Genomic DNA, 23,748 nt, shown 5'->3' with positions numbered 1-23,748 from the left:
TCAACATAGTTGTTGAAAAGTGAAAAAGGAAATATATCGGAAGAAGAAAGTCATGGGTGGGCCGAGGACTGCTAGTGAGGGGTTCGTTGGTCGCGTGTTTGAGACCCTGCACTATGCGACGACGAGCGTCCTAACCAGCCGGCTATTCAGACACGCTACCTGAGCATAGCGTATCCTTGTGTACTATATTACAGCACGGTGGCGGAAAACAGAAGTTGGGGTGAGGTGATGGGAATGGAGCAGTGCACAGTAAACCCAAGCGTAGGAAAAATAACGATAGAGGCATAGAGCGAAGAAGCACACAACAATAAATGAGTGAGTGTGACCTTTCATAAAGCAAACGAGAAGTCCTGGCTGCTGTAGGTGACGATAAGGTGAGAAAGGAGTAAGGTAAGAAAGCGTGAGATGCATTTTCATGCCACGCCTTCTCATGAGTTGGATGACCTCCTCTATATACTCCACTCGAACGGGAGACAGAAGCTGGTATAGAGAAATATAATAATACATACAGAAATAAAAACAAAAAGGACGTAAATCTCCGTACTGGCAAAAAGCTTGGCACCTCTAGTGCGAAACTGCCTATTTTTTCTTTTTATTTCTTAAATCTTCCCTTTCGCCCTAAACCACAGCGTAAAAGCAGCATATTCGATGCATTACTGATATTGCTTCGTTATTCTCATCAGAGTAGAAGTCGAAATCTTAATAATAATTCCAATGCAATACGAGCCAGCGTCTTTTACTAAACAACCCAACGCAAGCACTCATTTTGTCGCAATTCGCCTCGCTCGTAACAAGAAAGATTATAGTGGGTTGGAGGTACATTAATCGCAACGCCACTTGCACAAGCTTCTCAATTATGTTCAACGACCAGCAAACACTGGTTGAGGTGATGAAGCACCTAGGTTTCTCTTTATTTAGTATGTTGTATGATTGAGTTGAAATTTGTTAGAAGTTTCGGCGGGCACTACGTGAGTAAACGCTGAAATTTTATTCATGAACTCGTACATCTGCATGCTAGCTGCTGTCACCATGTCTTTTAGTCGAGAGCCTTCCCTGTGCCGAACACAGGGAATCCGCAAGCTTCGCCAATATCGTAATGACGTACATACTATGTGACCCGCAGATTTCTGCCAAAGCTCTTTCAGTACGGAGTACGAGATATTGGATCTACATACTCTTCACCACCTTCTTGGTGATGCGCCTCAAGACTTCTTGAACTTCAGTACAAGGCTAATTGTCACTTTATTAATTATGATTTTTAGCCTTCAGAAGGTAATTCCCGATATTTCTTTATTTTAATATAAATCATTGGCATAAAATTTATCTGAAAACAGGGCATGCCGCTTCGTTTTGCCGCCAAAAAGCACATTGAAGAGAACTATTTCTCTTCACTGCAAGAGAAGTATGTATTTAAAATAAAATTTTGAAAGAAGGGCATTTTCAGATAGTAGCACTTTATTAATGGCCATGCCATTCGAAGCAATGCATCGTCGTTCCCACTGAGGCATCTCGAGGCTCTTGTAATAGCAAATTAAGCGTCATCTTGCCAATTCTAGTTTTATCCAATGACAAACTATCCGCAAAAGCCGGGACGCTCTTTACACGAACTGTTCGGAACCAAGCAGCTCACCTGCATATACCTACCTGTCTTGAAAATAACTGACTCCACAATGCTCATCACCCACCACTTTGCCTAGTGATAGTGTTGCGCCAATGTTGAGCAAAAGGCTGCGAAGTGCAATCCAGGCCGCGGCGGCCGCATGTCGATTGAGACAAAATGCTACATGTCCATGTGCTTAGCTTACGAACACGTTAAAGAACCTCTCAGGTGGTCGAAGTTCCCGCAGCCTTCCACCATGGTGCCCTTGATATTCATATACTGCTTTTGAAAATAATAACCCCTGCAAATATTTACATTATCAACGCACCAGTAAAGTAAACAGTCACTTGAAATCATCGATTACGTAATGAGAACATAGTCGCTGCGGTGGATAATTAGCTAGGGCACTCCTGTTGCATAACGATGTGAGCTACATTCCAGAACATAGTGGCCTCACTATCCAAGAAGGGCGAAATGAAAGATAGCGGATGTATTACGACTTAGGCGGTACACGAAAACAATTAGGGAAGCTCAAAGTATTATTTTAGGTCTCGAAGTGCGATGTCAGCCATGATCATATGGGAAGTTTCAAGAAATGCTCCCAAACGTCTTCTTAGATTATGTGTAGTAAATGTATGAAATAAACAATGCTTGAGTACCTGTTGTTTTGTTTGACACAACGTTAATGAAGATCGTAGTTCGCAGGTTCAGTCCTTGTTGTCGGCAAGTTGTTTTAGCGTCCACTTCACTTCATTGATTCTGTCTCCCATTTACTGCAATGCACTTAGAAAATAGGTAGTTAACATCTGGAATGATAACATTGGCTTCTTCAAATTTTGGTTTAAGTTAACGTTCGATCAAAAAAAGAAACGAGCCCTCAAACTTATCTTCCTTCATTGCTTCATTCACAGAGAGGATCTTCTTTCTGTAGATCTGATGGGTTCAGGTACTACATGAGTTTTTTGAACAAGCTGTCTACTCGTTGACCTTTTAAGAGCTAATGACTACCCGAGTTTGTCATGAGCAGTCACGACTTTTTTTGTTTTCTTTCTTTTTCTTTCTTATGACAACATGTGCTCAACGTGGCTCTTACACCAAGTTTCAAGAAGCCTTTGATAATTGCAACTCGTAAAATGGTGCTTTCTCATTCATAAAAATAAGTGCAAGAACTTCGAGTGGTCACCTGAGGCACCGCCATCATAATCGATGGTGGTTGGGAAGGAACATTGGTTAATCCCCTCATCCCCACCTTGCCCGGTGAATACTGTCGGACTTTATACAAAGTTTATTCATTCATTCATTCATTCAATCATTCATTCATTCATTCAGCTGTAGGAAGGCAGCAGGAAATGGGTGGGTGGGCTGCGTTTGTTTCTATTCGGTTCCTTCCTTTCATGCTCCTTTAGTAGTTTGTATGTTTTATCATTTTTTCCTGCACTTCTTCTGCTTATTTCTTATTGATCACTATTTTTTCTGTTTTTTTCTCTATCACTTCTTACTTTTCACTTGACTCGCTTTTTTTCTATTTTTATGTTCGTTGTATTACATTAGTGAGAGCGAGTGCTCAATGTGCTAGATGGCTATACTATGTGTGGTTTTGGTTGCTTTATTATCAACATCAAGGCTCTCGAAGAACACAAAGAAGACCAAGCCCAGGAGAAATCTCCGTCACCGCTGCACCAAGCAATGACGACAGCATATGGTCGCAGCCTATAAAACCCCGGCCCACACCATGGTTCGGCCCAGCAAAGTTCTCCACGCATAGGATAGATGGCAGCATGGGTTACATGATTGGCGGCTTATGGAAAGAGCCTCTGCAGAACAGAAGGCAAAATGCACGCCTTGCGTTACCCGCTCGTCATGGTTGAACACGGTGACACCAGTGCAGCATTCTCGCCTGAATGCCTCAGATAAGGCTTTTTTGTTGCGTTTCACAAGACGACGAATGAAAAATGCTGTCTACCGCAAAATGTTTTAGCAATTATTTTTGTCTGTTTAGATCGCTATATTTAAATAGTTCGCGTTACAAAAGAAACGCCAATTGACGAAACAACTTTTTGTGTATGAGTAAGACCTTAAAGGTTGAAGCTTCGCATGATATGTGACAACATGAGGCTCAAAAAAAAGTGCTCCACAGTTCCGGTCATACTGTTAATGACGCTGTCTAACACTCCTAGGGTTTGCATGCACAAAATAGCTGTCAAAGCGAACGATAGAACTACCAATGTCATAGTTACATGCAAGAATGTCGGATGCATAATCAGAAAGTTGCAGATGTGGTCTTTGCGGGTGACAAGTTGCTTTTCTTCGTCTTTGTTAAACTTCTTGTCACAATTAGTTCAAAACAATTAGGATGCAGTAAAGTTAACGGCCCCTATACGTACTTAGGCTTCATTATCAGGGCAAATAGAGAATGTTTAAAGTTAATAACAGCGCAGAAGAACCCAGATAAAAGAGACCGAAGCACGAAGCACAATCTGCCTCTTCTTTATCGTCTGGATTTGTTAGGAGCGAAGCATCTGTTAGTCGAACCTTGTCCGGCGTCAGGCGTAATCGGCATTATCTCCCAAACAGTATAATAGATGGCGCTGTCTCTTAGAAGTAAACACAAACTGCAGTGGAGTTAGTGAGGATATTCTAAATGGCGCTGTACCACTAATCTCCGATTGGCTGCTCCGCAGGCTGCTCCTGAGAGCGCGGGGAACGAGTGCCTCTCAGTCCCCGGGATCGTCGCCATACATGTCGGATATTTGGTGGGGCATGGACGAAGCCGAGCGGTTGGCGTGGAGGGCCGCGGTGGTTCATGCTGACAGACAGACAGACAGACAGACAGACAGACAGACAGACAGACAGACAGACAGACAGACAGATAGATAGATAGATAGATAGATATATAGATAGATAGATAGATAGATAGATAGATGGATAGATAGATAGATAGATAGATAGATAGATAGATAGATAGATAGATAGATAGATAGATAGACAGATAGATAGATAGATAGATAGATAGATAGATAGATAGATAGATAGATAGATAGATAGATAGATAGATAGATAGATAGAGAGATAGATAGACACAGACACAGACAGACAGACAGACAGACAGACAGACAGACAGACAGACAGAGATGGACTCATGGACACATACACAGACGTAAGCTTCACACCACTCATCATCATTCACTCCGTGAATATGTTGCGATCTTTTTTCTGCTGATCTAGGAATTTCAACATGCATAACCAATTTGTTTGGAGGACCTAAGTGACGGATTATGGTAGCTAATTATCGCCGATAGCTACTTTGTTTTACTCGGTCAAGAGCAGCACTGCAAACAGTGAAAAGAACGTGAATTCTCTGTTTGAGTAAGCGTAATTATTCAAAAGTTGTAGGTAACCCCAATAATATCTCTATTGCATCATGGAGAGTATGTACGTGTGTAGCTCGTGCTCCTGGCTCATCGAAGGTCCATCGTGGGCAGAAACCATGTCCTATGCTTCAGAAATAGAAACTCGCGAGAACATAAGAAGCCTCTCTCAGGTGAAACATCATTCTCAGATGCTCGCGCTTGCGCTATGTGTAATAACATCAAACCAATTCTGGTGCTGTGACATCGCACGCTTTATTTGTGTAGAGTGAATTTTTAGTGCAGCGTGATGGAAGAGTCGAAGAAAGCTGCCACACACTCAATGTGCTCAAGGAACAAGAATGTTCGAGTAACTGTAGTCGCAGAAAAGCCTGAATTTTTCTGATTAGGAGTGACTCAAAAAAATACTAAAAAAACTTCCTTGATAAAACGCTTGTTGTTACGTTTTCTTTTTCCTAATGAGCTTGTTGCATGACACGGATGATAAACCAGCCCCGAAAAATCCCCGATACCTTCATCCCAACAATGTGATAAAGAGAAAGCGGGATAATGCAGTTACAAAAGCACTGAGCATACAAACAAAAAAAAGAAATTAGGGTTCGGAATTACGGCAAGCTGTTGGGATGTTATCGGAATGACGACAAAACGAAAGCAATATGCGAAGGAGGAAATGGCGGTGTGGTAGCGCGTGTAACGAAGCAAGAGAAGATAGAGCGCTGTGGAAGAAAGAAAGGAATTAAAGTTTCCATAGGAAAACGTCAAGCTTTCAGCTAGCAGGGGAAGGGGCGTTGGGAAAATGGCCTTCTCGAAAATGGGGACGTGGGTCGGTTTTGCTTGGAGGCGGATGGTGGCGCTTGCAAATTAGGGACATAAATCAAGCGGGTGGCGCCTCGTGCTACGCTGGCTTGTGTAGTCATGAAGGTCTGGCAGCTTGCCTCTGCCGGGTCCGACATGACACGGTATCGGAAGGAAAGGATGCGAGGGAGGAGAAGGCGGAAAGGAAGTAAAGAATTGATGTGAAGGAGAGTATGCTCGGGTGGCCTCCGTGAAGTGACTTTGGCTGTGGGCGATACAGGGGTTCTGGTGGTGTGTGCGAGGAGAGATGGGGAATGGGAGAGGTTAGAGAAAAGAGGGAGACACATCCACGAATAATAGTTTTAATAGGAGAGTGGCCAGGGATGGCGGTGGTGTTAACACTTGTCAGTAACGGCAATTCGCTTTGTTATGTGGCGTGAAAAGTGCGTCAACTTTCCTGCTCTTGGAGTTTGTTGTGTCCAAAAGACTGCTACCGAGAGTTAACCGGAAAGATGCCGAGACACTTTCAAGCTATTCATGTGTAGCGCTTGTTTCTTGTGCCAACAGCACTCACTTAACTTGACGATGCTTAGTTGAGAGCTCAAAGAATGCTCAGAGAAACCTCTCTTCTCGCCGCAGTAAGAACATGACATGATCAAGTATCCGTGCTTTTAAACATACGAGAAAAATAAGAAATGTGTCAATAGTCAACATAATAAATATATATCTGCATAAAATGCCAATATGTATCCGTTTTAAGAGTGAAGTTCTGCTTTTTGTGCTATCGGATGGTCAAAGTTTTCAGGAAAAAATACTTATTTGCGCTTTATAATGAGAAAACATTACCGGCGCTTTCGTAATCAAGAGTAGATGTAAGCGAAAAATGTTTGCTGGTCAAGAAGATTGCTTGGAGATTATCCTAGCCACAATGCTGTGCATGCTCGCCGGTGCACACCGCACCGAGCTACACCATGCTACTTGAACTACACCGTGCACTCGTTCATTGGACATGATTGTTTGCTATCACTCTGTGAAATCGACGTCGCCCTTTCTCTAGCCTATGCAGCCGGCCTTCCCGCGGTGGTCTATAGTGGCTAACGTACTCGGCTGCTGACCCGCAGGTCGGGGCATCGAATCCAAGCTGCGGAGGGTGCATGTTCGGTGCTGGCGAAAATGCTGTAGGCCCGTCTGTTCAAATTGGAGTGCACGTTAAATAACCACAGGGGGTCGAAAATTCCGGAGGCCTCCATTTCTTCGTCTCTCATACTCAAATATGGGGGTTTTGGGACGTTTAACCCCACATATCAATCACTCAACTAGCCTATACTGTTGAATCGTGCCACGATGGATGAAGAAAGTTACAAAAGGAACGAAGGTAATAACAAAGAACCTCCCCGAAAAAGGACAAGCGCCTACGAACACAACTGCGGGAGGTGCGCGTTCATTTGGCAAAAAATATCGTGCCACAATCATGCTGACGCCTCTCCACTGCGAAAATGTTGATTGAGTCGCGACGCTGACGTATTCGCACATGGTGTTTCTTCGATAACCGCCGCAGCAGCCCTATATACGTTTTCAATGCCGTGCGCGTTCTTGCAGCCATTTTTATCAACGCTGCTGCCCCGCGCTTCACACTATCTTCATGCGATGGCCGCTGTAGTGAGCGAAGTATCTGTAAACTGGTAGCATAAATAGGTGAACGGTAATATGGGCAATCACAGGGAACTGTGGGATACGGCGGCTTCCGGTTCGACGCACCTCGCGGGTTAGCAGCGGCACAGGCGAATTTTTGTACCCCTCCGTTGAAACAAATACTTCTCAGTGCGATTTCAATGCTTTAGATGTTGTTTTTTTTCTTGTTTTTGCTAACCGTGGCTGTGACTATGACAAGCTACGAAAGCACTCAACGGTAAAAAAAACTTCTTAATTGCACCAAAATGATCTGCAATGCTTTTATGCTGCTTGGGGGTACTGTCAGTTCGGCTAACAGATCGGTCGATACAGAAAACAGTTTTCATTGTATGATACGTTACTGCAGGTAACAAAATCACTATTTTAAAGATCCCAGGAGATGGGGATTACTGTAGCAGTGTGGAAAGAGTTTTTTTGGAGATCGCTGCTTCGGCCGACGTCGTTGGTCGATTGGCATAAAGCGCAGATCTTATTGAGCGCATTGATATATATATATTTTTTTTTTCTCGCCTTCTGCGTGCTACAACATGCATTTCTTATTCGAAGCCAGATGCTTATTTGAACGCTGATCTTGATCAAGCTGCGTAGCGCTGCGGTACATAAACAATACAGTCAGACATAGACGGCGCCGAATAATCTAAACCTTGCGCTTGTTAAACGCCCTTCTTCCTTTGAGTGCTGTCCTGGCGCACAGTTTGACCAAGATAAACCTAAATGCACTCGTCCAGCGCTTCGTGTAAACGTACTTTTCAGTGAAGTTTCTGCCTTTTTTGTTCTATATATGGGTGCAATGACCGGCACTCATATCATATGGCAGGCAGATTTCACTCGCGCGTTCTCATAGTATCTCTGCTAGGCGCGCCTGCGCGACAATTTATTTCTCAATATACTATTCGCAGAAAATTTATGCGTAAGCTTTTTTTAGTGTGGAATACACACGCATCTGTAATAAAATTACTTTCGCACACTCTGGATTCAACGTTCCGTACTCAAAGGCTACCTGCCACCGTGGCTCTGTCTTCACAGCCACTGCCCACCTCATTTTTCTTTCTTCGTTTCAAGTCAATCGATTCATGCGTTTGTCTTTCACGCTCGAGACTGACCATGGTTTATCAGGACGAAGATAAACGGGCGACCGCGTGCGCGAATCACTAATAATCTGAGGATCTCGGCGAAGCGGTTCACCGTCGTCTAGTCTTCTCGAACCGGAAGCCGGTAGCAGGCGGTGCATCCCACAATCCCTCGCTCTTTTACTGGTGACCTATTCCTTTGAACACCATGGATCCAGTAGTCGGCAGCTCGTTGTCACCGTCGCCATCTACGTGAGGTGGGGAAGGGGGGGTCAACTAACAACAAACAAACAATAAAAATAAAGTAGGACGTCAAAACCGGAAGTAGTGGAGACGTCGCGAATAAATTTTTCTCCCTAGCTTACCTTTTACGTGCCGTTATAATTACGTGGCTTTATTCAACATTAACTTCATGCGGCAAAGAAAAGAAGCAAAAAAAACAAAGATCAAGGAAGCAAAGTGTCTTTATTAGCCAAATGGCGTACTTACAAAATGCACGAAAAACTTCACAGAGGCAATTGCGGGACAACTGTTCACGAGCACTACTGCATAGTAGCTAGAAAACTCCCCTTGCTCAGTCCTCAAAAACCACTGCAGCCAGACAGCAGCTTGAAAAATATAGCTTAGGCAGCCGTAGATTACTACATCTCGTTGATTTGCGTGTCCCGTTCACCGTCACCAAAGACATGCCGGCCATGCGCCAGGAAAGCAGTCGGCAGTCACAGAAGCGGCCATCTACACATTCTGTGAGCTAGCTGAGCTTTGAAATGTCACACCAATGAAGAGCACAAAAAAATAAGTAAATTACTGAAGGCATACACGAAACCGCTACGGAAAGGTAAGCGATGCCTCGTTGACCTGGAAATGCTCCCAACTAAAGACCACATCAAACTAAAGGCAAGCACTGATAGCAAATTCCCTGGATACGCCCCCTTCTCGATTTCTGGCACTCTATGAACAGTTGAGGCAATCAACCATTTCGCCAGCTGGGAGATACAGCCTAAGGTAGGTGATTGATTTGTGGGGTTTAACGTCCCAAAACCACCATATGATTATGAGAGACGCCGTAGTTGAGGGCGCCGGAAATTCTGACCACCTGGGTTTCTTCAACGTGCACCCAAATCTGAGCACACGGGCCTATGGCATTTTCGCCTCTATAGAAAATGCAGCCGCTGCAGCCGAGATTCGATACCGTGACCCGCGGGTCAGCAGCCGAGTATTTTAGCCACTAGACCACCGCGGCGAAGTGGAGCTTTAGGGTTCCGTTGCAACAAAAATTTTTATATTAGACCCTTGAATATATCTTTTAAAGTTCTTATTCGTTGTATTTATTCGTTTTATTTGCGAATATACCGGTTCTCCCGCAGGGTACCAAACCGGATGTGCCTCTGGTTAACCTCCCTGCCTTTCCTTTCATCTTTTTCTCTCTTTCACATTAGACGCTGGAACACAACCTCTTCAACATTTTTTACACAACTGTTCGACATTAAGCCATCTTTAGTACTCCTGATTGAGTGGTCAGCGTTGCCTTTGCCATCGTGATAACCGTTGTTATGGCTCGGCAGTGTCGAGAAAAATTTTATTCCTGATCGACCCGTGAAAGTTGTGCTGTCCGGCAACATTTACTTCGGCAATCAACGAAACGAATTACCAACCACATCGACACTGACATCGCGATCAGTAAGTAACGAAAACAGCTGCATTCACAGACGTTTATTCATTGTACGCGGGAGAGCGCCTAACATTTCCTGATATTCTGCTCAACATGCAGGCATGTAAACCATAAGCACTCTTTTTAGGGGCCTTTCAGCTGCTACGTTTTCTCGTGTCCACAAATGTTATGTGAAATTATGCCGGACTGTTTTAGAGCCAAAGCTGCGCATGGTTAGAACAAACGAAAACCTGTTTGGCAGCGGTGTCACGAGCGGACTGCATTTGCTGTACTATCACTTACGTCATTGTCAGCGCCATGTCCAAGCACGCGCACTTTTGCTGCGTTGTGCCTGACGTCGGCCATTCCGTCGCAGCTGGGGTGCGCAGCACGCACTCATCAATTTTTACTTTGACGTTCCACAACTTTCCTCTCGTTACCATCGTAATCTCAACACATGAGCAGTTGCCCATCAGCATGCAAGTCCATGAGTGATTTCGAGTCATTCATCGAGCATTCTTAAGTCTACAAACCACCTGACCGTTCACTTTGTTTCTGGTCATATCATTATCAGTAGTAATTTTCTAAAAAGGATTGTTACATACAAATGTTTGACACTCACAAAAATATACAACAGTTTTCGACACATCTTCCACTCCTCCGCAAGAACAAAATATGTGGTTCAAATTTTAAGAAAGGCATGGCATTCCGACTCTGGAGAAATTACGTATGCGGTTCCAATCTTTGAGATACCTGATAAATCTGAATAATTTTCACCTAATCTGCTAAATACCAGTTTTTGAAAGTTATCATAATACGACATGTTCACCTAGCATATTCACTTTCTTGACACGACTTCATTTCTTTAAATTCAGTAACTCACATTGATTAGGTTACTATTCCGAAAAGCATTATTTAAACAAAAACTACTTCCATATAAAAACAGCGCAAGATTATGAAGATTGGGCACGGTGGCACTTCAGGCATGCGGACGTCTGATAACCCGTTCGTCTTCCTTGTGCAGTTTTTCCTCGGCCTGCTTCTCACCTCCGGTGGGGGCAGCTTGCGATCCGGGGAGAGCACTACGGCGCAGGCCCACAGTCTGGCGTACTACCATGCGCCAACAATCCCGTCCTGCACGTCATCGGAGATGTCGCCTCATCATTCGCCGTTACCCATCCTGATTCTGTCTGCGCATGATCAGCACCCAGGATTACCCACCAGCTCACCTACAAAAGCTCGTGCAGCGCACTCGACGCTTCTTGGGCACGGTGGCACTTCAGGCATGCGGACGTCTGATAACCCGTTCGTCTTCCTTGTGCAGGTGAGGAAGAAATACGGAAAATGTATACGCTCTGACAATCCTTTTTTGTTTGTGCTACCGTGCCCACGGTTTTCTTGTACGCCATGTTGTGTTAGGATGTTTTTGCGAAAATTACTACTCTTAGGGGGAGACATCGAGACTAACCCGGGACCTGCGCAAGATCAAATCGCAAGCGCACTAAAAGAAATCGCCGCGGATATTAAGTTCATCAAGGAAAAGCGTCTTGTCGATATTGATAAAAAGCTAGACGCTTTATCAAGACTCGAAGAGAAGGTTAGTCTCTGTCAGGATGAGCTCGTCAGCATGAAACGTGCATATGAATTGCTGGAAAGGAAGGTCGACGACCTAGAAAACAGAAGTAGGCGATCGAACTTAATTGTTTATGGCCTACCTGAAGTTGACGGAGAGACGAGTGAAATTCTTGAACAAGCAGTAAATAAGACTATTGTTCAGGACACCCTCGGCCTTGAACGAGTTTTTATCGAACGAATACACCGCCTAGGACGAGCGGAACGGAACAAAAATAGACCAGTCATTTTCAAGTTGCTAGATTTTAGGCAGAAATCATCGATACTTAAAAGCGGATACAAACTGAAAAACACCAGCTTCTCAATCGGAGAAGACTTTTCGCCTAGAATCCGAGACATCAGGCGAAAGCTATGGAACAGCGCCAAAGAAAATTGAGAAACGAAGGAGAAGGTGTCGTTAGTGTTTGACAAATTGTTCATTAATAACCAAGCCTTTACCTGGGATGAAGAAAAGAGCGACAAGGTTCTCGCCCAAAAAAAGGACGAGGTGCGATCAAGACCGCAAACTCGGCAAGCTCGTCTACACGCAAAATCGAAGCCTTGACTATATTGAATGTTAACGCAAGAAGTGTTCTAAACAAAATAGATGCTCTCGAAAATCTTCTACTAGAATACAGTCCTGATATAGTAGGTGTCACTGAAACATGGCTTTCTTCCGAGATATACGATAGTGAAGTTGTTCCTCCAAATTATTACGTTATCCGTAAGGATAGACCTTCTCGTGGCAGGGGCGTCGCTCTACTCATAAAGAAATGCCATTCATATGTATCGCTTCCAGCTGTAACAGATGCTGAGGCAATTTTCTGCCGGATTCTTTGCGATAGCACTTCTATATTCGTTGGATGCGTTTATCGAGGTCCGTCATCCGGACACGAATGCATAACTGCAGTTCATGACTTCATGCAGCGTCATGTTCGCAACTCTCGTGTCCTGCTTATGGGAGATTTTAATCTCCCAGACATTGACTGGACTACGCTAAACCACACATCATCTGCCTCGGACGCTCTTATAAACATAATGTTGAACTTCAGCCTTCAGCAAATCGTGTTATTTCCAACCCGCTTACAGAACACTGCCGAGAGCATATTAGATCTGATACTGATTAGTCAGCACTTCCCGGAAGACCGTGTTCGCACTGACGTAGTTGACGGCATATCAGACCATCACATAGTCATATGCTTGCTGCCGCTTGACTCCGGTATTGCATGTGAGCAGCGTGGATCAACTGTAATTGATTTCAAAAAAGCTGACGATAGCAGCGTATTAACCCATCTCGCACATGAGTTCAAAAACTTTTTGCAGCTAGCTTTTGACGCATCCTGTGATACTAATCTACTTTGGCTAAGTTTCAAATCTACTGTTATGTACTGTGTCACTAACTTCATACCAAAGAAACACAAGAAAGCTCCAGGGAATAATCCTTGGATAACACGTGAGGTTATCCAGGCCAAGCGTAGGTTAAAAAGGTTGCGTGTGGCTGCGAAAAACCATAAGTGTAAATCATCCATTCAACAGAAGCTGCAGTGTGCAAAATCAGAGTTTAAGCAAAAAAAGAAAACTGCCAGACAATATTATTTTAGTGTTACACTTCCAAGCTTTATTAAAAGCAATCCAAGCAAATTTTGGAGATACCTTCGCACTAGCAATAATACACAGTCGCACATGGATTCAGGGGAAAGAACGGAAAAGGCTAACGAATACAACATTTTTTTCCAATCAGTGTTCACGACTGATAATGGTGCCACTCCTCCAGTATTATCCCTCGATTCGCCAAGCATCGATCACCTAGAAGTCACAGATACAGGAATACTGAACTTGCTTCTTAACTTAGATCCTAAAAAATCGAGTGGTCCAGACGATATTCTTAACGAGTTCCTTAAGAGGTACGCGGAATGGTGTAGCAAGTTTCTTGGGTTAATCTTTCGAAAGTCGCTTACTTCATCCCAGCTGCCAGATGACTGGAAGATTGCAAAAATAATACCTATTCATAAATCAGGAGAACAGTCATTGGTTTCAAATTACCGGCCGATATCCCTCACTAGGATTTCATGTAAGCTACTAGAGCATATCATCCTCAAACACATAACTATTTTTCTCGAGAAAATAAAATTTTTGTCTCCTAATCAACACGGATTTCGTAGTGGCCTGTCCACTGTTACGCAGCTAACGGAGGTAGTTCATGATCTAGCTTCTACCATAAATAATCGTGGCTAAACAGACATAATTTTACTTGATTTCTCTAAGGCTTTCCATTGCGTATGTCACAGAAAGTTACTAATTAAACTGAAAAGTGCGATAGGAGAGGGGTTATTGTTTTCTTGGATAGAACATTTCCTGACAAATCACTCACAGTTCGTGCAGTATGAAGGTCATATATCAAACATAGTCCCCGTAACTTCTGGGGTCCCTCAAGGTTCCGTCTTGGGACCACTATTATTTTTAATTTTCATAAATGACCTCACGTCAAACATTAACTGTAATATCAAACTGTTTGCAGATGACTGCATTATTTATAAGGAGGTAACCAGCTACACAGACCACATTAATCTCAATGAATGTCTGACCAAGCTAGCAGATTGGTGCGCTAAGTGGCAAATGTCCATCAATGTGAAAAAATCCGCAGCTATGACGGTAACACGTAAGCAGAATCCATCGCAATTCATCTACACCATTTATGGTTCACCACTGACTAATGTTGTGCAGCATAAGTTCTTAGGCATTACATTAACGTCTGACCTGAGATGGGATACACACATAGCTAACGTCACTGCGGCCGCACTGCGTAAACTTTTCTACCTAAAAGGACGACGTAGAATTGCACCAGCGCCCGCAAAACTCTTGGCTTATACCATGTTCGTAAGACCAGTATTAGAATATGCCAACGTAGTTTGGTTTCCTTATACGCTAAGTGGTATTAGTAAATTAGAGGCAGTACAACGCAAAGCCATACGGTTTGTACACAACAAGTTCAAACGTACAGATTCTCCCACTAACCTTCTGGCTTCTTCTGGCATTGAAAAACTAGCTACTAGGGCAAAAGAGGCACGCCTGAGGTTCTTGTACCAGTTGTTACATGGCCACTACAAGCTAGATGTGTCTAAGTACGTCACATTTTCACAGTCACGCCCCACTCGTCATAAGCACAAATACAGTCTGCAAGAATATTCCTCAAACAGTGACGTCTTTGGAAAATCGTTTTTCCCACTAACAATACGCGAATGGAATAAACTGAATGCAAATGCTACTAATGCCGACACACTATCCACATTCACCGCAGTGTTAGAAACCATGCGTAATCTACAGTAGTGCTTCAATGCTTCACATACCTTTGCTATTTTCCTCTTTTTTTTTCTTTTTTGCACGGCGCACTGTAGCAGGCCAGAAGGTACTGGGTGAGGCTTATGTATGTCAGTTGGAATGTTATTGTTTGTTCTTCATGAATGTATACTACCTGCAATGTGCCCTCTGTAATGACTCCAACATTGGAGTCGACAGTATTGCAAATAAAAAAAAATAACACGGTACTTGAACTTCTACACAAAAGCTCAAGTTGTTTCATACTTTCTAAATATAATCGCATTGTAAATATAGCTTCAATGAAATATACCCTCATTTTCAGAACTTATTTTGCCATTTCACCCGATGTAAGTTACTAATCCACAAAACTTCATGCATATCCTGCCACAATAATTGTCGTCATGAACTGGCATCACATTTTTTCTCTTCTAGTGTTTTGAAGACGACAGTCGTTCTTGGGATGGTTGAACGCAGGAAGTTTATGTATGTATGTATGTATGTATGTATGTATGTATGTATGTATGTATGTATGTATTGATTGATATGTGAGGTTTAACGTCTCAAAACCACCATATGATTATGAGAGACGCCGTAGTGGAGGGCTCCGGAAATTTCGACCACCTGGGGTTCTTTAACGTGCACCCAAATCTGAGCACACGGGCCTACAACATTTCCGCCTCCATCGGAAATGCAGCCGCCGCAGCCGGGATTCGAACCCGCGACCTGCGGGTCAGCAGCCGAGTACCTTAGCCACTAGACCACCGTGGCGGGGCTGTATGTATGTATGTATGTATGTATGTATGTATGTATGTATGTATGTATGTATGTATGTTTCAGCTACCCAACCAAAATTTAAGCCCTATTGAATACCGAACCCAATTTGAAGAGGTGGCTATGTTCATACTTGTGAATATTGTCGATTAAAAAGCAAATATTACGCATATCGGACCCACAACATAAATGCTTAATAGGTGGTGTGTTTCTTAACTAAAAATACAAAGATACGAGTTCTAAGGACTCGAGTGTTTCTTCAGTGTACTGAAAATTCAATGCTACGCACAAGAGAAGGCCGGCAAAAGACTGTCGTCTTCCGGTGAATTTTACAGTGAAGCCCACAGACAGGTGGCTGATTTTTATTGACCATTTGTACTACTTACGTCAGTACAATGGAACCATCTAAGCGGATAAATCTTCACTATTACCAACAACCAATTATTAGGTGAAGTTCGCAGTTTCCTGCAAACTTCACCTAATATTGTTTGTCGTGAAAGCACAAGTTTCTGTTACATGTTTACTAATATTTGTATTACGTTTGTCACGTTTACAAAACTATAACGGTTGAATGAAGAGTTCGTTGCTTGCTATATCAATTATGCTCATGCTGTAAGCTAATTCGTGTCTTTTGCTTTGTAGCTACTCCGCTCTAAAATTGCAAATGGCTCCGAGGGTAAATAAGATAAAATTGAGCGAAATAAAACGATGTTAGGGGCGCTGATGTCGCCAACTGACCACTAACTCTTTTTTTCTTGTGCTCATTATATTTACAAAACAATACGTGCTTATCAGGCTTTCAAACAGGCTACCGCAACGCACGGTAGGCGTGCGAGGCATATGGCTGCATTACTTGCCTGCCTTCGTTTACGTGCAGTGTTCATAAATAAGCAGCGTATACCGAGCAAAAGAAAAATACGTCCAAGTATGATGAAGGGTAAATTTACGCATTCATTTGTTTCTCTGATATCAGCTAATGCAAGCGTGACTTGAATAACGTGTTTTTGTTAAAACTGAAAAACTATTGTAATATTACATGCAGAATATGCTTCATATTTTTCATGTTTAAACAGCAAGCTGCGTTTCCCAGCGCTTCCTCTACTCGTGCAATTTTCTTGCAGCTTGCAGAAACTTTGACGGTTGTTCACTGACGCCCATAGGGTAAAAACATGATATGGGCTTAATAACAGCACCGCAGTGCAAAGGAAGCATTTGACAATGTTTTCGCGTACTTTAAAAAGTTTCACAATCAAGTTTAGGCGAGTAAACTACAGCACTGCACTTCCGTGCAGCCAGGGCGATGTCAACAAATGGTGTGCCTCCATTCGGGGCAACAAGGTTCCTCCCACCTTATTAGCCAAACGTCAACAAAACTGCCTAGAAAGTTTAAAATTTGCATGTCCATACCTAAGCTACCCTATTTTTGCTTTAAAAATATAGGTCATAAAAGGCTCGCTAGGATAAGCTTTCATGCTATCAGTCAGGTTCCAAGGACAGTTCATAGTAAACTTCAAAATTTAGATGACTGAGATATCAAAAAACACATTTATTTTTTCTCTTCCCATAGGAAACATGTAAGAGAGGCCACAGAAAATGGGTATAAGGCATTGTGTAGGTACTGTGCACTTACGTTGAACATTCGTTTACAACTATATTTTGTTTGCGGAGAATATATTAGGTTGTGGTGCCCACGTAAAGCTCAAATATGAACTCTGAGGATATTGGTAAGGAATTTCAAGTTTCATATTATGGCATGATTTGGAAAAGGTTCCATAACGCACAAGCAAAAGAAGCGGTTCGAAGAGATTTTTTTCGTTTTTACCTGTATAGGCCATAGTTACCTCGACCGGGTCAAGACAAAGTAAACATGGCCTTGTTAAAAAAGCGTAGAACATTGCACTTATTCTTGCAAGACTTGAAACAGGAAAAACGGGCGATTATGACGAGTAATTTGGCTGCTTTTAGGTTGTTTCTTGCCTTAGCTTGGTGATGCACGGTGTTTATAAATTGCTTCTAGCTCGTTGCTAAGACTTATCAGGGTGATGCCAGGTTGTTTGTTGATTCTCAGCGCACAGAGGTTCAACTGAAACCACAGAAAGCTGCAGACATGAAAGAGATTCACAAGCCTCTAAGACAGCAACTGGCGCTGAAGCCAAGCGTTTGAAGCGCTAATGCATTTACGGGCCCGTCATTGTTCGCCAAGGTCTTCCATCGCTTCGGGGTGTTCCCACGGCCGCCGTTGCATTTCCAGTTTTCTTAGTATTCTCTCGTTGTTCGTATTCGGGGTGTTCGCCTCACCACCGTCACTTGGAAGCCATTTGTTGGGTTAGCTGCTAGCTTCTCTCTTCTCAGTAGCACTTTCGTGGCGCACAGGAACCGTTAGACAGCGTTCTCGTGTTTACAAAAAGTCACACAATTTCGTTTAGGTAATTATAACACAGCGCTGTACTATTTTCAGTGGAAGTTATGTGTAGTGTGATTTAGCCAATTTCTACGGCACACATTTCTTTTTGAAGGTGATAGTTTTCTGTTAGGCCATTTAGTATTGTTCAGGATGCTAACAGCTTTCTTAAATGCCATGTAAACTGGGGCTAGCGTAAACAGCTCGTATACAGAAAGACGCACACAGCGCTTTCCTCGCTATTTACTACCGTCCGTGACTTTTATGTACACTATTGCAAGTACGAACGGAACACTGTGTGCGTGTGTGTCGGCGTGTGTGTGTGCGTGTGTGTGTGTGTGGAGGGGTTGATGAGTCTGCAGGAGAAAGGTGAGAGTGTACGCGTGTTTGAGTACAAGTTGTCGCTCTATTTCAAGAAGTGCAGAAAATTGGGAGTAGTACGACGGGCAACCACAAACAGAACAATATGCCTTTCATGCTATTTCGGGCTTCTGCAGCTTACAAATCGTGCTACGTACCACCCTTGGTTTATCTTGCCCACGTTACAACCGAATGTGTCGGTGTGTAACTCTCCTGAGGAGGGAACTGTCACTACAATCGCATTGCCTTTCACTCCAATCATCCCCTCACGGGAAAGCGCCATCGCCTCACGGACCACTATAACCACAGGCAAGCCCAAAAACAAGGAAGTGTCGTGCTCGTAAGCCGCGTCCTGGGAGCATAATTTGTATCTCGCTGCTGTATCTCCTTACTGCCATCAATGTACGGCGCTCATCCTAAGTTCGAACAACCAAAAAGCCCCGACGGTCAACTAATGTCATCCTGTCTGCCTGTCTGGCTCCTCGCAAGAAGTGCGTTTGCCTTGAGATCTTCTGGCCTGACGTATCCCAGACGACGTCGCTGCTTATTGTTGGAAAACAAGCTTCCGATTGGGTGGTACAAGGCCTGATAAGCGGAATTTTTTAATTTTTTATTTCGTTTTTTTTGCTGTGTCATTCGTAAACCTATGTCTTCCGCCATAATTACGGCGCTCTCCCACAAGACACACAAACCATATAATAATCAGAAAAATGCTGCAGGACCCACACACAATGAGAGTAGTTGTACTGCGAAGCAGACGGTAAGTGACTGCATACAGTAATTTCTTTGTCGTCGAGGCAAAGTTAGAAATTCATGTCAGTTAATGTCGCTTACTTTCGCATGTTTGAATAATTGTTTACTCTGTCATATATCAAACTGAAGAGACGCATAATATGATGTATACAATATATGACTTGTCTTTTATGTTTTCATACACTCACGGCTGCCCGTACCAGTTTTCAAGTATATTAAGGGCACGCGTGATTTGCATATCAAAACTTTCATGTCGCAACCTGCTATTTATGTCGGCGTAGACACATGTAACTCCATGAGAAATTCCCCTCACAAAAATCCTATATATGGACTTATATAAAAATCCCCATATATGGCTACATCAGGAATTGGGCATACCAGGCCCATATATGGAATCCCCATATATGGGCCGTATATAAACTGATATGTCAAAATCCTGATATAGCCATATATGGGCCTTATATCCCCATATATGGGTGTTGCTGTATAAGGCCATATATGGCTATATATAGAAGCATCCATATAAGGTCTTATAAGGATGCTTTCATATATGGCCTTATATGGATACCTTTATATAAAGCCATTCAAATGATTCATCTATATTAGTTCAGCCTGTGTCACCGGCAAAAAATATAGCTGCTCAAATCATTCTTCAGCTAGAAATATACCTGTTTGTTGAAAGGTCCCCTTACGGAAACGCCATACATGGCCCATATATAAGTTATATCTGGCCATATATAAGCATATATGGCAGCATATGTGGCCACATATAAGCATATATGGCAACATATGTGGCCACATATAAGCATATATGGATGTATATCTGGCGGAGTCGGTTCATGTATGGGGTTATATACGGCCATATATGACGCGGTTGGCCCATATAAGGAGTCAAATCCGGCCAAATAAGGCACGGCCACACCATATATAACATATCAAGTGGATCCTTATATGTGAAAGTGCTCTCTTATTTGGTATGAACCACGTATATATTTAGCACCGTGATCACACTTTTATACGAATTGTAATATATAACAATTTGTACACAAAGCTGACCTGCTTATTTTTCATAACAATAGGAGTATTAAATATATATGTTGTTTCTGCCATGCAAAAAAACCGAAATTTCAGGTCAGCTTTGTGTACGTGATAGTTGCAACTCAGTTGAATGCATATATGCATGCATTCGTGTAATTTAACTCGTACATTTTTCATGGCATTTAGGTTTGAAACAATAGGTTGCAATTAATATGACGTAAATAATGTATACAAGAGCAGACATGTTTTACGAGGAAGGAATCGTGTCAAGTCACAAAACGTATTGAAGCTTCCGAACCTCGCTATTATTATAGAGCAATCCTATATAGTATTATGTAAAGACAAAATGCATGCAACTTATATTGTTCACATTATTGCATTGTTTAAAGTGGCAGCAAAAAATAGTAATTTCAATGCACTTTTAGCTTCCACATCGGTGGACAAAATTTCTGATTATTTGAAAGTTTTGATGGCTATATGCTTCCTTCATATAACAAGATTTCTATTAATCCTGTTGACCCCTCATCTGCGATTGCTTTCAGCAGCCATTTACTATAACTGCATGCACAGTGCAATGTTTAAGGGAGTATTTTCAGAAACAAAAAGAACTTACGTGAATGCAACTTGCAGGCACTATTATGATTACATTCAAGATCGAAGTTGTACTAATTTATTGCAAAAATACATCTTGCGTTTCCTTTGGCTACGTATATTGTTCCTGGCTGTGCACATAGTAAACTTATCGAAAATTTTATGATTGCACAAGTGAACAAATTATTTAGTGTAATGTTTGCAAGCGTCAAATAAATCTCACGTCATAGACATGTACGTTAAGAAAGGTGCAACTGACTCACACGTGATACATATTTAATGGACCATGTAATGAAATGCTGAAGCTTTATAGCAACATTTAACGTAGGCTGCCGAATTCACAAAACTTCTATTTTGTGTCGGTGTGTCATTACTTGGTCGAGGTCACTAAAGCGCACGTGCCATCATCAGGATTAGCCTAAACATTGCCTTGTGAATACAATTAGTATGACACATTTTTTGCGGGCTGGCGTGATACTTAAGCCAAACTCTACATTATGTAAACAGCCCCTTGCTGTGCAGGCGCGTAACGATTCAAACTGCTTGCGAACATATCCTTTCAACACCAACACGGTAGTGCACTTACTTATAAGATATGCATGCCGGTACATACCCACCAAACTGCGCAAGTGCACACTCGCGTATAGAGATTCATGGGCACCCGGACACTGGCATTTCATTCAATGTGGCTAGATATTTTCGGCCATGTCAGAATGATATCAGTGTATTATTATTATTATTATTATTATTATTATTATTATTATTAATGTTGTTGTTGTTGTTGTTGTATTTCGCAAAACGCCCAACAGCAAATCCATATGCTGTCATACTGTGTCGTTATGTAAGTTTTATGAGATCAGTTATCTTGGTGTTCTTTTTGATAGCATGCTGAATTTTTTCTACTTGCATTAAATGTGCTGCCATGCGAGGCCTTCATTCTCTTCCTGTTGTCTCAACATCTCGCGAGAATCCGGTTCTTTTACAGCCTTCTACAAATTGTACACCGCGATATGTCGTGGTCAACTTGAGTACATATGCATATTTGATTTGGAATGGCCTTGCTAAATCCAGCAGTAGAGCCACTGAGTGAGTCCAGAAAAATTTCATAAGCATTTACCCTCATCGTTTCACTAGAATCCTTTCAACACTGCTAGAATATTATATTTGCCATCAATTAACGGCCGGCAAAATCGCGCTGAGCTGTTATTTCTTTACAAGCTAGTTCAGGGTGAGATATTCTGCCCTTCTCGGTTGTAATAATTTTGAAACTCCGCGTAAGTTATCGAGAGAGAATCGACCGTTGCATGCACCTGCCAGCTTCTTTCAACACTCTATCCTTTACAGAATACCGAGTCTATCTAACGTCAACTTTCTTAATTCGTTATGTTTTTCATAGTCTACAGTCATTTTTTTTGTCAGTGAGGGCTGCCCTGTCCTAACGTAGCTTTGCACATGCACAGATTCTTCCCTTTTCCGTCTTTCAGGAAGCCTTCGGCACGGTTATGTATATTCCACATTATTTTTCAGTCCCATTCCATGAATATCTACTCTTTTATTTGTTGTTTCCATTGTGCGTTGATTTCTTTTCGACTGCTCGTTTTTGCTCTTTTTATTGATTTGCATTTCTGTGGACAGTCTGTAATGTATTGTTTGTTTTTGTTTTCTTTTCGCGCGCGCCAGCATGAAAGACCCAATGGTTGTTCTTGGGTAGGTTAAAAAATGATTGATTGATTATTGGTTGATTGAATATTATTATTATCATTATAAATGCTTGCGAAATAAGATGTTAATTCGGCTGAAACGCGTCTTCGTAGCCAGCGTACACGAAGCAGCGATTTCAGCTCCACGGAATGCCTGTCTCAAAGGTCTTGCACGTGCAGCTTTCTGGGCCCGCGGGAGGAAGTTGAAGTCCATTGTCCGAAAAAACTCACCTGACTGCTAGGTTGCAAGGGGTGCGCGCAGTAAAAAAATACAAAAAAGTGCGCCCGTCGGATGAGTGGAAAATTCGGAGAAAGTTGTTCGAAGAAGCGCGGTGCGTAGGCGCCATGTAGCCCTGCCGTGGCTTACACCAGTCTGTCGACAGAGCAGGAAAGAGAGTGCCGCGGCCCATTTCAACTAACGACGAAGAAAATAAATTGCACAAACATTCAGTCGTATGGTAATAATATTGCGTCAATAATTGTTAAAAAAATTAAAACGTCGTTCGCCAATGGGCTCAGGAAAGTTTAGTTCTAGTGAAAAGTGCGTAAATTATTGATCTCAAGGAGTAATGTAGTGTCCAATGCAATATTCATTGTCAAGCCTGCATGCACTGTATCCGTCCGCGTCATTGTTGTTTTTTTTTGCTCGCCGGAGTCATGGGTGCCGTGCTGATCGAGTTTGTTAATTTTCATTCCTTTTGCTCTTATTTCGTGTTCAACTACTGCTCCAATTTACACAAGATAATCGCGCAGCTCTCAGGAATCTACTTCGCGCTGTACGTGGCGAAATTGTGGACGGACGTGGAAGTGTTTTTGTGTGCGTGTGCGTCTGTACGCTGCTGGATTGGCGATCGTCAACTTTTCGTGCGAGAAAAAAATGGAGACCCATGCTTGCGGGCAAGCGTTCCTTCAAAACTTCTTCCTAAAGCAGTACGAATGGACGTGGTGGCTTTAAGGTGTGAATAGGTTATCAGGATTAACAGGCTCCTTGAAAGACAAGTCTCGGTTAAATGTTAAGGTAAGTTCATC

Source organism: Rhipicephalus microplus, chromosome 10 (genome assembly GCF_043290135.1).
Source record: "Rhipicephalus microplus isolate Deutch F79 chromosome 10, USDA_Rmic, whole genome shotgun sequence".
Classification (NCBI taxonomy): Eukaryota; Metazoa; Arthropoda; class Arachnida; order Ixodida; family Ixodidae; genus Rhipicephalus; species Rhipicephalus microplus.
The sequence above is the reverse complement of the archived record's forward strand: the minus strand, read 5'-3'. Positions refer to the sequence as shown.